The sequence below is a fragment of the Tenrec ecaudatus genome, chromosome 12 (genome assembly GCF_050624435.1).
Source record: "Tenrec ecaudatus isolate mTenEca1 chromosome 12, mTenEca1.hap1, whole genome shotgun sequence".
In the NCBI taxonomy this organism is placed as follows: domain Eukaryota; kingdom Metazoa; phylum Chordata; class Mammalia; order Afrosoricida; family Tenrecidae; genus Tenrec; species Tenrec ecaudatus.
The window spans coordinates 35,018,345-35,029,087 of record NC_134541.1 but is presented as its reverse complement, the minus strand read 5'-3'; the positions used below and the strand labels follow the sequence as shown (position 1 = coordinate 35,029,087).

The 10,743-nt window shown below is 46.0% G+C and overlaps 1 pseudogene; it reads right to left on the bottom strand.

The window, feature by feature from the left end:
• Positions 1 to 276: 276 nt before the first annotated feature.
• Positions 277 to 692, bottom strand: LOC142423126 (protein MIX23 pseudogene; annotated as a pseudogene).
• Positions 693 to 10,743: the final 10,051 nt, after the last annotated feature.

Below are 10,743 nucleotides of genomic sequence, written 5' to 3'. Positions count from 1 at the left end.
ATGGGTTTCTGAGACTGTCTTTTTAAAAAATATTTTTTCAGAAAATTACTTTAAGTGTTACAAAATGTGTTATACAGAATCAGTATAAATTAGTAATTGGTATCTCCATAATTATCAGAATTATTTGTTTGAGGTCTTGGATAAGTGGGTCTAAAATCAACAAATGGTCTTGGGCTATTGTCTCAGAAGTCATTTTAGAGAGCCCACCCTGTTGACGTCCACCATGCTTAGCTCTTATGAGATGTTCCATCCTTTAACAAACAGTGTCCTCTCTCTCTAGTCCTTTGGCGGCTTGAAGTGAATTTGGCAGGCTTCACTGAACACCTTCCAGCCTCTGTCATTCACTCCTTCTTCAACATTCAACTCTGACTGCATCCATTTCAACTTTGTTCTTTTCCAAGTTGCTTTAATAACGTTAAACCATCCAAATTCTTTTCTCTCTTCTAGGAGGTCTCTTACTATTGCTGAGGCCTGGGACTCTCTCTCTACTGGAATGAGCTGCCATCAAAGACTCATAGAGTCTTAGGGTTGTTTACAGGGTTGGCTGGCATCAGTTTCCCTGCAAAGGAAGTTGTTGGAACTGTAGTGTTTAACTCATGTGCTGTTCTATCATCAATCGTCCTCATCATCGTGAGTAATACCTGGAACTCAGTGAACTCCTCACAGTTCATACTGCCACTGGTTGCTGCCATATTGGACCTCTGAGACTGTAGCTCTAGATGGGAATAGAAAGCCTCGACTTTTTCCCTGCAGGTGCTGGCTGATGGTTTCAGACTGCTGACCTTGAGGTTAACAACCAGCACTCAATTGTTTCAAAGTGAGGACAAATTTGCATAGTATTAAAGGCGAGTTCAAGTTACTGCATTATCTATAAATTGGACTATGTAACCTGGTACTTATTGTGCAAGTTGAAAAAGCAAACAAACCAGCAACCAATATAGAATGGGACTAAATGAAAAGCCAAATCTCCTTCCCCTCAATTTAACACCATAGTTCAAAATGTGTTTGACTTCTATTTCTTGATTTATTAAAGCATATATTAGCAGTTTATAATAAAATAAGGAATTTAAATCACATTACCATTCATCTTCCCCATACCGACTTTCTGGATTTGCTTGCTGTGGTAAACTACAGTTAGTCTGTTGGTGCTGTTTCCACAGTGGAAGCTCATGGAAGCAGCAGTCAAGAAATCAGATAAGAACAAAGCATTGTAAAGCCAGTAATGGCAGACACAGAGGTATAAGTAAGTCAAAATGTAATAGCTTATCACTTGATCTCCCTTTGGGCTCATTTTAAAGATGTTTTAGTGATACGTATATATATTTATATGAAAGTGAAGGGGAAGTACATGTGCTTTAAGCCCCTGGTGAATCCCCTATGACCAGGGGCCAGGCGTATGAATAACCTTGCTAACATGCAGACTGCATTGGAAAGTGGATTGTTGCAGAGACAGTTAGGTTAAGATTTATCCCCCTATCATCTCTCTTCTGATCCATTTAAATGCATCCTAGTTTTTAATATTTTATGATTTCTTTTTGACTGAGGTTTTAAAATCTGTTTTACTTTGTTATTCTTGTTAGTTTCCCCCCCGTTTTTCTGTATATGAAATACAGGGTAGGTAACTGGATTACTGGTTCCTTGCAGATATGGTAGGGAGGCTGGGAGGACATGGGGAGTTAACAATGATGCGTACAAGAAAAAACCGAGATCGAGTGAAGCATTACATTGGACAAATCTGCTGCGCATGACCTCTGGAAAGTGTTAACAAGCAGAGATGTCACTCTGAGGACTGAGATGGACCTGGTGCAAGCTGTGGTGATTTCAATGGCCTCCAATGTGCTTGAAAGCTGGATAATGAATAAGGATGACTGGAATTATGCATTATGGTATCGGCAAAGAATATTGAAGTACCACAGACTGCCAGAAAAATAAACAAATGTGTCTTGGAGGCGATCCAGCCAGAGTGCTCCTTCAAAGCAAGGATGGTGAGACAGTCTCGTGTACTTTGGGTCTGTTTTTTGAAAGGCCAGTCTTTACAAAAGGACATCAACTTGGTAAAGCAAAGTCAAGAAACCAGACTCACTGCATTGAGTCAATGCTGACTCACAGCAGCCTCACAGGACAGGGTAGAACTGCCCCTGTGAGTTTATGAGACTGCAATTTTCTACAGGAGTAGAAAGCCCCATTTTTCTCCCAGGGAGCGACAGGGGATTTCAAACTGCTGACTTTGCAGTTAGCAGCCCAAAGCATACCACTAAGCCATCAGGGCTCCTGGGTAAAGTAAAGGGTAGGTGGATTGACACAGTGGCTGCCACAATGGACTCAGACATGAACAATAATTGTGAGGGTGGCCCATGGCAGAGGAGGGCTTCCTTCTGTTGTATATAGGGTCTCGATGAGTTGGAATGAACTACAAGGCACCTAGCAACAACAATGTTATTGGTGCTGGTTACAGGCCTAAGCCATATGTTTAGATTTTAGTTTCTCTTCATCTACTTCAGACAGAATTTCTTGGCCATCCCCCCAACTATGATGCAAGAAAAAAAAATGAGGCCCCTACCTTATCTGGCACCCTCCTTCCCCACCTCCTTCTAATTCCTGCTGGTTTTCTTGTTACATTTCCATTCTCAATGTATAAAACATTTATATTCTGTTCCTATAATTAAAATGAATCCTTCCATGCTAAGCTTTAGGCTGATTCTGAGAAGTGAAAAACCAACCAATTTAGTGATTATACAAACGTTCTCACTGCACTGCAGAACCCAGTAATGAGATAGCCCCCTGGAGGAGATGAACTGCCAGTTTCCAACCTGAAGGAGAACACTGGCTGTCTCAAACGTCAAGGTCAAATGGATTCTCTTTTCCGACGCTCCACTCATTGCTCAAAATCATGCTTCACGTGTGCCTGCTTCACATTTGGCTTTTGAAGCAGATTTTGTTTTCTCTGGTTTTCTAATTGCCTTTCTTTCTGAGAGAAGAAACAGATGTCTCTATGACGTCACCACACGTGTACTTGCCATGCCTGGGAGGGTTCTCTGTACGTGCAGGGAGGATGTGGAAGTTGCTGTTTACCCAGAACTCCGTTTCCCTCGCCTTCTTTGAACCACTGTGTCTCCAGCCCAGTGCTGGTGTTTCCCCACACGGTGTAGGCTGTGCTCCAGGCCTGGCAGTTTGTGCCATACTGTTCACCTCGGTGATGTCTCTTCCAAGGGCTGGACACATGGCCTAAGCAAGGTTCACTGGAGTCCTTCCAGGAGATTTGGACCATGGATACTGAGAGAAAAACACATGCCTTTCGCTTCAAGCATGGCTTCATCCAGGGACTCTATGATGGCTAATTTTATGTGTCAACTTGGTTAGGCTATGGTTTCCAGTTGCTTTGATCAAACACTCGTCTGGTTGCTGCCAGGGAGCTGCTCATACCAAAGGCTGCAGTTCTTGATCTTCATGAGCAAGTACTTCAAGACCTCCCTGCTTTTAGCAAACAATGTACTGCTGCAATCATGGCAACACTCAGTATGAGTTGCCACAATTTAATGTAAAAGAAACAAAAATCCTCATAACTGAACCAAATAGGTACCATCATGATCAATGGAAAAAACATAGAAGTTGTCAAGGGTTTCATCTGACTTGGATCCCCAATCAATGCTCATCGAGGCAGCAGCCAAGAGCTCAAAGGATGCATGGCATAGAGCAAATGTGCTGCACAGACCTCTTTAACGTGTTAGGAAGCAAGGATGTCACTTTGAGGACCACAGTGTGCTTGATCCAAGTCATGATCTTTTCAATCACCTAATGTGCATGTGAAAGCTGGAAGAAAAGTCAATGCTTTTGAATTATAGGCCTTTTCAAGAATATTGAAAGTACCATGGACTGCCAACAGAACAGACAGATATGTCTTGGAAGAAGTACAGTTAGAATGTTCCCTAAGGGCAAAGATGGTGAAACTTGGTCTCACATACTTTGGCCATGTTATCAGGAGAGACCAGTCTCTGGAGAAGGACATTATGCTTGGTAAAGTAGAAAACAAACAAACACACACCCACACATCAAAAACCTCACTGTCATTGAGTCAATGCTGACTCACAGTGACCCTGTAAGATAAGCTAGAACTGCCCCGGTGAGTTTCTGAGACTGTGACTGGCGATGGGAGTGGAAAGCCCCATCTTTGTCCCATGGAGCAGCTGATGGTTTCCCACTGCTGACCTGTGGACTGCAGCCCAGTGTCCATCCCCTACGCCATCAGGGCTACTTGGTAAAGTAGAGGGATAGTGGAAACAGAGGGAGGTCCTTGACCAGAGGGACTGACACAGTGGCTGCAACAATGGGCTCACAGTAACAATTGTGAGGATGGCACAGGAGTGCTTGTTCTGTTTTACATGGGGTTGCTGAGTCTGAATAGACTCAGTGGCACCTAACAACATTGACTATGAATGTAACCCCCTCCCTCCCACCTGCCCCGGAAGGAGCAGTCTCCCTTAGGGGCTTGCCTGGGTGTGTCCCGAATGGAAATTCCCCGTCACACAGTCATGGGTCATGTTCTGACTACCTTGGTGGGACGCCCTGGAACAATCTTGTAAGCTCTTCTATTTAACATAATGTTCATTTTCCAAGGACGGTGCCTCTTCCATTTTTGTTGTCGCACCTATAACTGTGATGGATTGATTCGTCACCAACATGCTTTTGTGACACTTTCCTTTGCCCTCCCAAGCTGTTTTTTACGTCCTGGAATCTCAGCAACCCCTTGGATGTCATTATGGCCTGGTGCTTCCAGACTCCCTCAGCCCAATGGTGTGTCTCTGTCCTGTTTAAGACTTAATATATGTTCTCCATAAATTCCATTTGAGAGTTGGGCGTCTCTCTTGTATGCTAAACAGCTCTGAGGAAAGCTCTCCGGAGGAGCCCGGGTTCAGGGTGATTGATCACACAGCTGGTGTGAGAGGGGTACTTTGAACCAAATGCCATGTGGGGCTAGGCTCTTACCCACGACTCCTGTCTGCCTCCAAGTTAGAATCTGGATCCAGTCTCCCTTGGGTTACTGTGGACTGAACTGTCCACACCTCAGAGGCGGCAACATCTTGTGACTTGACTGAAACTGGGGGGTCCTGGTTTCAACTGCCAGCACCAACGCCATGACTGGCTGTATAAAACCAAAGTCTGGGGCAGGCCTAAGTTTCGGTTTCAGGTTCCTGGTCACTGAAGCAACTCTGTTGGATGAGACATGCCTGTTCCAAACTGACCAATGGGATGCATTGCCTGAGTATGACCTAACCAGTGACATTCAAGCAACAACCTGCCACCGATTGACCAATCGAGGAGGCACACGGGAAAGTACTCACCAACCACTGCTGGACATCGCTGGCGCCAGAAGCTCCTCCAATGAATTCAAGGAACAACGACAAGGGACTTCTCCTGTTTCCCTCACCCTATAAAAGCTAGGCTACCAAGGCACTAGGGCTGATTCCCTTTGGACACTGGGTCCCCACTGCGCCGGCCAGCGGAGGGAGGAAAGCCCTAGCTCTTGAGCTAGCAAATAAACTCATTTTGCTGTTTTTGCATCTCAACTGGTCGTGAGCTCGCCTTCCTTTCCTGAATCTAACAAAATGTGGGGCTGCTAAGAGGCAGAGAGGTCAAGTACACCAGAAGCTCTGCAGGAGAGAGATGTGGCAGTCTTTTCCTGTAAAGATTTACAGGCTTGGCAAGTTTGTCACTCAGCACTCACTCACTGCATGGCGCACCTATAGGGCAGGGTAGACCTGCCTCCGTGGGTTTCTGAGACTGCAATTCTTTATGGGAGTAGAAAGCCCCATCTTTCTCCCAAGGAGCAGCTGGTGGTTTCCAACTGCTGACCTTGCAACTAGCCCAACTTGTTAGGTGGCTAGCTTAGGGACAGGGGGTTGTCCCTCCGCTGCCTGCAAAGGCCCCCATAGAGGAGATTGGGAAGCAATCAGGCAACCATTAGTCACCTATGAAGATCCCAAACTGAGCATGCTCATACGCAAGCCCCTGAGCCAGATGGGAGGTACACCTGGGGCGGGCAAACTAGGCCCAGGCTCATGACATCACCCAGGTGGGCCTAACTAAGCCAATGGGGCCAACCGATACCATCAACTATGTCCTTCCCCAGCCAGGGGGTGGGCTAGAATAAAGGCAGGGAGCGGGCTCTGGAAAGCTCTCTTAGCCTGCTCCTGGTCAGAGGCAGGTAGATTGGGAGGGGGGGGCGGCGAGGGGGAGGGGTAACCCCATGTGCACCGGCTCTGAGCCTACTCGCGGCCCACAGGATCTCAGCCTCTAGGGTTCTTAGGTTTCTGGTCTCGGGGATCCCCCAAGGTCCGCATGCAAGGGTGCTCTTGCATGTGGTTGTTAGGGCCCAGTTGTGATCGCCTTTGAGACCGTAAAACCTGAACGAGCCCAGTCCTTCATAAAAACCCACTTGGATTACAAAGCGGATTTCGGCATGAATTCTTTTATCATGCGAGGCTAAAACCGAGGGATTACCAGCTCCAGAAACTTAACAAACTAATAACCACGAAGTCATCAGGGCCCCGTTGGGAAACGGACAGGCCTCCCTTTAAGGTGAAGATGAGAGTGATTGAAGTGACGGGGGTGGGAGGGTTGGGGGTGGTTGGTCGAGGCTGGAGAAGTAGAGAGCTCTGGCACTCTCTGGGGGAGACGGGAAGCTCTGCACAGCCCCGCCAGGAGGGCAGCTCCCTGGAAGGAGTAACTGAACTGGGGTCCTGGCGGTTCCAGATGAAGGCGGGGCTTCATGGCCCTCCACTCCTCAGCAGTGAGCCCTAAATATTTACCCGGTCATACCATCTACTGAAATACACTGATAAAACCATGTGGCCAACATCTAGCCAGCGGGATAAAGCAGAAGTGAAGTTTGCAGTTTAAGGAAGTCTCCTAACAGCAGGGACTGTGGCCAGCTTTGTCTCTTGTTCCATCCTGCGTTCTGGAGCGCGCAGATACGATGGCTGGTGCTCAAGCAGCCGTCCAGAACCGTGCGTGAAAGCTGCCCATCGAGGATGGCAAAGCAAAAAAAGAGGAAGAAAGTAATCTAGATGCTGATGTTGCCATATCAGCCTTGGGTGCTAACATATGCTCGAAGGAGAGGGAGTACATGTCTATTTGATTTAAACACTGTCATCTGAGATTTTTCTGTCACTTGTTGCCAAACATATTTTTTATTTGCAGTTAAAATATTTTGCCTGGGGAAATTCTCCTACAACTGCTCTCCCCCACCCACCCGCCTTAATTTGGTTCTTAAAGTTATACAATGAGAATAATAGCATCCACCTTAAGGAGTGTTTGTAAAGGTTAAATGCATGTGTGACTGATTGAGGGATTTACCTATGTTTTGTATGGTCTCGGCTCCTGGAGACTCTAGATAATAATGGTAGGGTTTATGGAACCGTGCCTTAGCACAAATCCGGGGCTCTATCCATGGTACTCCGGAAGTTCAAAACCTGGACCATCTGTCATTTCTTCTTTAGTAGTGGGACTAGAGTTAATAGCTGTTTTAGGGTACAAAAAAGACCCCAATAGAAGCAACAAAGCTCACATGGAAGAAGCACACCAGCCCGTGTGATCACGAGGTGTCGACAGGATCAGGTATCAGGCATCAGGAGACCCCAAACAAACAATCATATCAATGTGAATAAGTGGGTTCAGAGTGGAGACCCAAAGCCCATTTGTAGACAATTGGACATCCCCTCACAGAAGGGTCACAAGGAAGGGACGAGTCAGCCAGGGTGCAGCATAGCACCGACGAAACACGCAACATTCCTCTAGTTCTTTAATGCTTCCCCCCTCTCCACTATTATGACCCTCGATCTACCTTACAAATCCAGCTAGACTGGAACATGTACACTGGTACAGATAAGAGCTCTCAACATATGGAATCCAGGACAGAAAGCCCCTCAGGATCAATAGTGAGAGTAGCAATACCACGAGGGTAGAGGGAAGGTAGGGGCAGAGGGGGTAGAAACGGGGAACCAATCTCAATGATTGATGTATAACTCCACCCCTACTCCCCAGGGGACAAACAGCAGAAACGTGGGTGAAGGGAGACAGTGGATGGTGTATGATATTAAAATAAAAATAATTTATAAAATATCAAGGGTTCATGAGGATGAGAGGGTGGGGGAGGGAGGGCAAAAGGAGGAGCTGATACCAAGGGTTCAAGTTGAAAGAAAATGTCTTGAAAATGATGATGACACCTGTGGTGGTTACATCATCTGTTGTCAATTTGAGACCGAAGAGTGAAGGGGTGGAGTCTAGCCTGTCAATCAGGTCGCAGCTTGATGACCTCATGTGGAGGTGCTACGGAGAAAAATAGCTCGCTGGAGGCAGGACACAGACTCACTCCCTGTGAGACATGCTTGCTGAGAAGACACATGGAGCTATGCTAGAGCCTTGGAGCTGGAGGAGCCATGTGGAGACCCTGCCAGTGCTGAGATGCCTCTACTGCCACTGGGTCCACAAGACTTCCCACCCAGTGGCCTGTGATCACGCTGCATTCAGTGTCATTGCGTGTGTTCTGTGAGTCTGAAGAGGAATTTATAAGTTGGTTTCGGGCATATGGGATGATACTGGATTTAGGGACTTGATCTGGACTAGGCTGGGACGCTTTCTCAATATTCAATTGCTCCTGTCTATAAAGCTCTTTGAGTGTCTATGGATTTGTTTATCTTGTCTACCCAGACTAACACGACAACATATAAACAAATGTGCTTGATAAAATTGATGTATGTATTATTATAAGAGCTGTCAGACCCCCCAATAAAATGATTTACAAATAAATAAATAAAATACCACCAGTAGTGCATAAGGGTTTCAATCTCCCCAAATATTAAAGAACAAAAGCCACCCAAATCTCAAAGACAACTTAAAGAGAGCGTTAGGTTTTAAAATGAAAGATGACACATAAAGGTACAGACACATCATCCGCATGAAGGAAGCCATTGGTCTGAGGTCATCATGGTGCCCAAGGATTTATAGTCAGGACAGTAATCTAACAAGGCATGGAACAAGGGAAACTGTGACAAATTCGTGATTGGTGGCAGTTCAGGGCATCACAGTTACAGGTGGGACACTGGAAACAGGGATGGGGCCATGATTGGGACACTAGTTAGATAGTTAGACACATTATGTTAAATAGAAGGGCTTACAAGATTGGTCCAGGGACTTCTGATCAAGGCAGTTGGGTGAGACTGATAGGGCCTGACTCATGGCTGTGACCCCTTGTCCCGTCTCCATCGATGACACACCCAAGCAAGGCCCTAAGAGAGATGCTGGAGAGAGGTGGAGGGAATTCACTTTTCAATGCACTCTGCCTGAGGACAAGCATATCTACATCCTTGGTTAAGGAGCAGAAGGAATTCAATCGAGACAATCTATGTGGAGACTCTGCAAATGGGTTTGGGAGTTTTCTTTCTTTTTTTTTCTTCTCTATTTTTTATCGTTTTATTAGGGGCTCATACAACTCTTATCACAATCCATACATACATCAATTGTGTAAAGCACATCTGTACATTGATTGCCCTCATCATTCTCAAAACATTTGCTTTCACTTAAGCCCTTGGCATCAGGTCCTAATTTTTCCCCTCCCTCCCCACTCCCCCCTCCCTCCTGAACCCTTGATAATTTATAAATTATTATTTTGTCATATCTTGTCCTGTCCGACGTCTCCTTTCACCCACTTTTCTATTGTCCATCCCCCAGGGAGCAGGGCACATGTAGATCCTTGTAATAGGTTCCCTCTTTCCAACCCACTCTCCCTCTACCCCCAGTATCGCCACTCACACCCCTGGTCCTGAAGGTATCATCCGCCCTGGATTCCTTGTGCCTCCAGCTCCTATCTGCACCAGTGTACATCCTCTGCTCTATCCAGACTTGCAAGGTAGAATTTGGATCATGATACTGAGGTGGGGGAAGGAAGCATTTAGGAACTAGAGAAAAGTTGTATTTTTCATTGGTGCTACACCACGCCTTGACTGGCTCGTCTCTTCCCCTAGACCTCTCTGCAAGGGGATCTCCAGTAGCCAACAAATTGGCTTTGGGTCTCCACTCTGAATCCCCCTACCCCCATTCACTATGGTAAGATTTTTTTTTTGTTGTTCTGATGATGCCTTATACCTGATCCCTTTGGCACCTTGTGATCACACAGGCTGGTGTGTTCTTCCATGTGGGCTTTGTTGCTTCTGAGCTAGATGGCCGCTTGTTTACCCTCAAGCTTTTAAGACCTCAGACGCTATATCTTTTGATAGCCAGGCACCATCAGCTTTCCTTACCACATTTGCTTATTCACCCGCTTTGTCTTCAGTGGTTGTGTGGGGAAGGTGAGCATCATAGAATGCCAATTTAATAGAAGAAAGTATTCTTGCATTGAGGGAGTACTTGAGTGGAGGCCCAATGTCCTTCTGCTACCTTAATACTAAACCTATAAATATAGGCACATAGATCTATTTCCCCATCCTCATATATAAATATATTTGCATATGTACATGTCTTTATCTAGACCTCTATAAATGCCCTTTGCCTCCCAGCTCTTTCCTCTATTTCCCTTGACTTTCCTCCTGTCCCACTATCATGCTCAGTCCCCACCAGGGTTTTAGGAATACCTCTTCATTATATTACCCTTGATCATGCCCTACGAGGCCTCCCACATCCACCTCACCACCAATTTGGATCACTTGTTGTTCCCTTGCCCCTGGGTTTGTTAACACCATTTCCTTTTTC